This window comes from Pipistrellus kuhlii, unplaced genomic scaffold (genome assembly GCF_014108245.1).
Source record: "Pipistrellus kuhlii isolate mPipKuh1 unplaced genomic scaffold, mPipKuh1.p scaffold_m20_p_8, whole genome shotgun sequence".
In the NCBI taxonomy this organism is placed as follows: domain Eukaryota; kingdom Metazoa; phylum Chordata; class Mammalia; order Chiroptera; family Vespertilionidae; genus Pipistrellus; species Pipistrellus kuhlii.
In genome coordinates, this window is record NW_023425584.1 from 14,135,868 (window position 1) to 14,143,374 (window position 7,507).

At 41.6% G+C, this 7,507-nt stretch overlaps 1 non-coding gene across 1 annotated transcript; it reads left to right on the plus strand.

Annotated features, from left to right (window-relative positions):
• The first annotated feature begins 6,963 nt into the window (after positions 1–6,963).
• LOC118711941 lies at positions 6,964–7,108 on the plus strand. Its single transcript, XR_004985892.1, has one exon. It is a non-coding gene; the product is annotated as a small nucleolar RNA SNORA57 (small nucleolar RNA).
• Positions 7,109–7,507: the final 399 nt, after the last annotated feature.

Sequence of the window (7,507 nt, forward strand, 5' to 3'; positions counted from 1 at the left end):
GCTCCGTTTTGAGGCTCAGCGCCGCTGGAGGCTTTGTTCCTTCCAGCTAGGGTAATCCAGCATCAGAGTCTACATTCAGTCCTCTGCGCACAAAGCGCGCGACTCCAGGGGCCCCCGCCTTTCGTTTTTCCCCTGGGATTCAGCCTCCCAGCCCCGTCTCCCCCTGCCGGAGCCTGGGTCCCCAGAATCTGGCCCATAATGGGGCTCAGCGCTGCCGGTTCGGGGGTTCAGCCCAGGCTGGGGGTTTCATTTCCTTCCTGCTAGGGAACGCCAGGCAGCATCCAGCCCTCTCCTCCTCTCCGGCTGCGACCTCTCGGTGCGCGCTTACGTGCGAGCGCGCAGCATGTCTCCGTACCTTAGGCTCTTTTTTCAGCTCCTCTGACTTTCCCTCTGGCTTTCTCCCACCTTCCTATTGTAGAGTTTTCAGTCAGTCGACCACCTGTAGGTCTGGGCAATGTCCACTCTACATTTTAGTTGTATTCCATTGAAATTGTTGTGAGCTGCTGCGGTTAGGTGTCTATCCAAGCAGCCATCTTGGATCCTCTCCCTATTTTTTATTTTTAAACTACTATTTATCTTTGATATTATCTTGTACTGGTTTCAGGTGTACAGCATAGTGGTTAGACCAGTGGCCAGCAAATTGCGGCTCTGTTGACTAATGTGTTTGCCGACCACTGGATTAGACAATCATGTACTTTAAAAAGTGTTCCTCCAGCCCTAACCTGTTTGGCTCAGTGGACAGAGCATCGGCGTTTAGACTGAGGGATCCCAGGTTCAATTCCAGTCAAGGGCATGTGGCAAATTACAGAGACACTCTGGTTGCAGGCACATCCCCAGTGGGGGTGTGTGCAGAAGGTGGCTGATCGATGTCTCTCTCTCATTGATGTTTCTAACTATCCCACTCCATTTCTCTCCGTAAAAAAGCAATAAAAATATTTTAAAAAAATAAAAAGTGTACCCCCAATACTTACCTGGCTTTTACATGGTTATTGCAATATTATTGACTGTATTTTCATATATGCTATACTGTACATCTACATGACTATTTTATAACTACCAATTGTGATTTTTTTTTTTTCTTTTAACCGATTTGTACTCCTTAATCTCTTCATCCCCATCACCATTCTCTTCTGCCTCTGGTAACCACCAGTTCTCTCTTTGCACCTCTGAGTCTATTTTGACTTTGTTTGTTCGTTTATTTTGGATAACTTTTTTTTCTAGATAATCAGGGAATTTTACTGGTATATAAACTGTAAGAATTAGGTGCAATTGGATAGTGCAAGATGAAGATACAAGGAGGGGCATCTCATAATGTTTGTAGTAATTTTTTTTTAAAGGCCAGAAGCCACTACAGGCCTGTACGCATTTCTAGAACTCTTCCTGGCAGCAAGAAAGGACTTTTTAGAGAGAGGACAGTAAACTCAGCCCAGTCAGGGGCAGGAAGTTGGCAGAGTGATCCTAGCAAATTCCCAGTGAGAGAGCCCTGGCCAGAATGTTAGCTGAATTTTTGTTCTTTTTAGCAGCTTTATTGAGAGACAATTCACATATCACATGCTATTTCATAAATATGAGCCCTGAACTCGTGGTTAATTGACTCTGCCTTACATTTGAATATGGGCATTTGCTGGTTGTTATTAGTTATGTGGGCAGACATATCAAGGGCAAATATCAAGTTCATGAAACATGGTTTATAGTGAAACAATCTAGAGCTTAGGGACTTGTATTCTCATTTGAAATTACCGATCCTGTGCCTTTGGGCAAATCTCAGGTCTCAGTCTCCCTGTCTATAAAATGAAGAGGTTGACTGTGACCACTTGAGTACTGCAAGCTCTTGATGCTCTGAAAGTGCTCACGCTGAACAAGCTGGAGGTTTATATTAAATGTATTTGATGGCATAAAGATGGGTGACAGGGAAATGCAGGAGGGAAAGACAGAAGAAGACCATGGGTTTTGAGAAACTCTAGAATGTGATCTCATTTGCCTTTTGTAAAGAACCCTTGGCTTCTAAGTTTCCCAGACAGAAGTCACTCTCCCAGGGCTGAGACTGTTTGGGTTGAGATGTTAGCTCAGTGATGGAGAGTGTGGTGGTAATTCAATATTTTCCATCAAATGATGCCTAAAAGGTGGGTAGGAAGGGGACATCTGGTGTATATAAGATGGAATAGAATATTGAGGTCCTCTTAATTCTACCCACTGGAGGGGAGAAAGAGCATTGGTGACAAGACTATTTCTTCCCTAAGTGGAAGAGTTTAAAAGTTCAGGTGAAAGTCAGAATATTAACGCAAATTCCTCCTTTGGTAAGTTTTATAAATGAAGAAACTGAGATCCAGCAAGACTTTATGATGTAGGCCAAGTTTTGGTAGAGCAAAGTTAAGAATTAGGCTTGCTGTAGAGTGGAAGGGGCCCATAAATGTGAGATAATGAACATGCCATTCATGTGGTATTATCCAGCTCCTAGTCCAGTGCCTGACACATAGTAGGTGCTTTATAAGCAATGGTCATCACTGACCAATTGACTGACTTTCTGAATGAATGCATGTGTTTCTACCTTGTATGATAACCTCAGGGCTGGCCATGTTCCTCTTTCTATACTTTTACATGAAGCCCTATTATTTCCATAAACTTAAATGCCATCCTTAATATTAAATGTATTTGAAAAGTAAGAAACTTGAAAAAATCCAGGGCAGGAGGACCTGGGAAACTGAAATGAGAAAAATAAAGAAGGTCAAACAGTTTAGCAGCCTGCAGCCAGCTTATTAATATGCAAGCCCTTATCTTCCCCCAACCAAGGACTTGAGAGCAAATGGTTAATGTCTCCAAAGAATGCTGGAGAGAAGGGGGAAGTGGGAGAGAAGGAGAATTTTAATGCATCCACTCCCAACCAGAGTATACAAAGCTTAGATCAACCTGAAACCAACTAAAAGATAGTAAAGAGGAGGGAAGAGGAGGAAGAGTGTGGTCATATATCTTTCCACTGTAACTAAATAGAGAAGCCAGTGGTTTGTGATGTAATTGTCAGGTGCCTCTCATATACTCTGGGAAAGCCATAACAAAGTAAGGGGGAGAGATCTTCAGAGTTAATCTGTACCAGGATATGTAGTAGAGGAATTTAAAAATCTGTAGACAGAAAAGTACATAAGGCAGAATCCAACAACTGCCCCTATCCCCCACCACACTCATTCCTAGGTAGGCTGAGAGAGCCCATCTGCATGTTATAAGCACATGTGTCAAACACAAGGCCCGCGGGCCAAATCCGTCCCGCCAGGCCTTGCAATGTGGCCCGCACCGTGCTGTCATCACTGCACTCCGCTGCGTTTCCATCACAATGACAGGTTATGACTGTTCAGTAAACCATTCGGCCGTGATTTAGGCTGGATTTTAGATTTTGGCCCCTTCTCTGATTGAGTTCGACACCCCTATTATAAAGGATGGTAGGTCTGCTTGCCTTGTTTCTTTAAGAAATGTCCATGCTTTACTTTATTAATGAATTGGCTTGCTCACAACACAATCCTCTGGAGTCACTGGTTTTAATTCATCTGTGTCAGAAGACAAGAATTGAGGTGGTGACAGCCTTCTCCCTCTAACTCAAGTGTCTGTGAGAGGTACCTTTAATAATATCTCTAATTGTCAGAGTGTTTGTCAACTGATACTTCCACTTAGATGTCCCTCTCATCTAACATGTTCAGGGGAACCCTGGATTCTATATTGTTTGTAATATTGATATAATGTTGTATATTTTAAGAAAAATAAGACTACCTTTTGAATACTGTATAAACTAATAATGTTAGACTAAATATATTCATGAAGACAAAAGATTCTACAGTAAATATTAAGTCAAAAAGATCAAGTAAAACATTTGTCAAAGATTTAGATTTTCTCTGTCACTATTCTTTCTTAGAACTGAAACATGAAATGTGATAACATTTACATGCATTAACTTATTGTTTTGTGACATCATTTGGTTAATGTCCATTTCTACCTATAAAGATAAACTCCATAGAAAATAAAGAACTTGTCTACCACATTAACAATTGTATCCTGCCTGGCTGGCACTGCTCAGTGGTCGAGAATCGACCTATGAACCAGAGAACACAGGTTCAACTCCCAGTCAGGGGACATGCCTGGATTGTGGACTCAATCCTCAGTGAGGGCCTTGCAGGGGGCAGCCAATCAATGATTCTCTCTCATCATTGATATTCCTATCTCTTTCTCCCTCTCACTTCGTCTCTGAAATTATATATATAATTATATCTTCTACCATACCACCTGATACTTAGTAGGCACTTAATATTTTATTATGAATGAATAAATGTTCTTATAGCAGCCTGGAAAGAGAGAGTGATAATTATTCCCATTTTACAAATGAGGATCCTGAGACAAGTTTTTCTAATATGTAACCTTCATGGGATGTGTGTTTTATTCACTGCTGTGTCTCTTGCTACATGGAACAGTGTGTAACACACTAAATAGTCCATCAGTAAATGAAATAACAAAACCCAAGATTATATAGCTGGTTAGAGACAGGGACATAATTCAAACTCAAATCTTATGGGATACATAACATTTATTTATATTTTGTTTTTTACAATTGTTCTAGACCACAGAACAATTGAACTATATAATAGTACAAGGAACAATAGTATCCTTCGCCAAGATGTGTAATTTAACATTTTAATATGTCTCCTTTATCCAGTTCTCTATTCATACACACTTTTTAAAAAAGATGTTTCAGGCATCTTGACATGTCACTAAACTTCAATCTATAACACCTAAGAATGAGGATATTCTCTTAGATCAGACGATGATATAATTATACCTAAGAAGATGAAGAGTAATTCAGATTTTCTCAGTGTTCCTCACATTATTCTATTTTCTCCACTAGTCAAGACCCAGTCAAGCATCATGTACGGCTATGCCATCAGACCCAGCTTAATTAAAAAAAAATCCTTACCTGAGAATATGTTTTTATTGATTTTAGAGAGAGAGGAAGAGAGAAGGACACACAGAGGGAGACAGAAACACAAGTAGGTTATGCCCCTAGGGAGTCAACCTGCCACCTGGATCTGTGCTTGAATGGGAATGGAACCCATGGCCCTTAGGTGCATGGGATGACACCCCAACTAATTAGCCAAACTAGCCAGGGCCCAGTTTTCTTTTTCAGTTTGTATTGTTTTCTTCAAAAACTGTCAGATGTGTCAGCTGGTTGACATTAAGAATGCTACCCAGCATTCTTTTTTCCATTTTATGAAGGTAATTAGCTCACAAAATGATTGAATCATGACCTACCCAGTACTCAGACTTGTTACTCCCTTACCCCAGCATTCCAGCCAACGGGTTAGTCAACTCAGAGACTGCTAATCAGGGCCTCATAATTCAATTGAGCTTCTTTGTGAAGTAGGAATTCTTAATGTGAAATTCCAGGAATTTCAGTACCATGATGTATCTACAAAGCTCCTGAAAAGGGGAATAGGGCAAATTACATGCTGAGATATCTGCATGCCTTTTTTGGTACAGAAAGTCTACAGGGGCCACTGATTTTCAGAGAAGGGTGACTCATGAAAGATGAAGAAAATACTGGAGTAGATGAGATGGCCTTGAAAGTTTCCATTGAGTCTCAACATTTATGTGTCTCTCCTACAGATACCAACTTACACTCCCTTTCTCCAGGAAGAAGCCTGCCCAGCAAGCTGTGGTGTGGCAGAAGCTGCTGGGAGTGAGGGATGGGGGAGTGGAGGGTGGGGAGGAAGCGCACTCCTGTGTGTTGTCAAGTTCTGCTTGGGGAGAACTCAGAGGGAAACGTCTCTGACCAACTTCTCCATTCATGGAGAGAACCTGGGCCATGTTTTTCACAGAAGAAGCAGCAGTGACTGGGATGTAATTCTGTTTACGGTGGAAGGAAGGCAAAGGGCTGCAGCAATCTGTACTAGTCAGCCTCAGATCCCTTGGTGGGAACACAGTGGTTTCTAAGTTTTCATTCCAAGACTGTGGAGACTAGCTCTGCCTTCCTTATTTGTTGTTTCTGTGTGAGACATAAGACAAATTTACTAAATATCTTTGCAATGAAAACATTAAATACACAGAAAAGTAGCTTCCTGGAAAGCCCTTCCATTGAAGTACTCAGTCAGAACTTTGTCACCTCACTTCTTGAAGAATTCACAGACTCCAAGCTCCATCTGTGCTCTTATGTAGGCAAAAGTGGCTGTTTCTGCACCGTCTCCCATGTCAGGCTCTTGGAAGTGTGTTCCTCCCTTGTTCATTTCCCCCTTTCTGCAGAGCCCTCCCCAGCACAGAGGGAATCAATCAACAATAGGCACCTGTCACTGTCTGAAAACTGCTCCTCCCTCAGTGATGACCAACCTGCTGCTGTGCTGCCTGCCATGGATGTTAGTCACCTGGAGGGAGGGGTCTTCAGAAGACACTTAAAACACATCAGTGGTTTTCCTCCAAAGGAGATTCTTACCCACAGAAATCTTTAAACAAGGGTAGGTATACCCGGATGATCATTGCAATGATGTTTGCAAAAATGTCTTTTCATTGATAGGAGAAGAGTTGATTATTGTGGTTCATCAGCACAGTGAGGCAGGTAAGATATATTCAAGGTGATTTAATCTTTGAGCTGTTTTGCTAATTTAACAAAGTTTTACCAGTGCTTACTATGTGCCAGGTAATCTAATGCTGAGACCAGAGAGACCAAATAGACACATCTCTTACACCATAGAACTTCTAGTCTGACAGGAAGGAGAATTCATTCCATCTATTAATTCTGTGAACGTTTATGGCATCTACTTTGTCAGGTGCTGTTTTAGTCCCCTTGAATAGAACAGTAGGTGAAACCCTTCCTCTGACAAAGTGTATGTCACTTGTCAGAGGAGCATGCTTTATTGATAAATTTTAAAAAATGTTCTAGAATAGTCTATTTAAGTGATAGAATTTTTTTCTTTACCTTTAAAAGGTCTGGGAGACCCTCCTCTTCTTGATAAGACCTGGCACATGGTCCTGGTCCCAGAAATATTTGGAGGCAGAGGGAAAGGGCTCTGCCCTTGGTATCAGGCCTTTGGTGCCCATGGTCTCCAGTCCTCTGGTTCTATCCTCAAGTGAAGGGACATGGATTTAAAAAAAACCTGGAAGAATGTACCCAAATGAATATGTTTACCCCACAGGAGTAAATGGTCAAGATACAGACTTTCACTTTTTCTTGTAGGTACTTCTGTAATATTAGATGATCTCCATTTTCTTCTGTAATTAAAAGGCAAGGTTTAAGCATTAGAGCAGTGTTTTCCTGTCTGTCCTCCACTTCACAGAAAGACAGGAAGGCCGCTCTGTCTGTGGCATAGCCACTCTGCCACACTGCTTCACTAATAAACACTCCTTCACTGAAAAAATATGAAGCCTGGGACAGATTAAATAAGTTAAAGACAAGGCCAGCAGTGAGCTAGAACTGGAACTCTAGTTTTCAGAGTGGCATCCACTTTCCATCTATTATTTGGAATGAGACAGATGTCAGAAA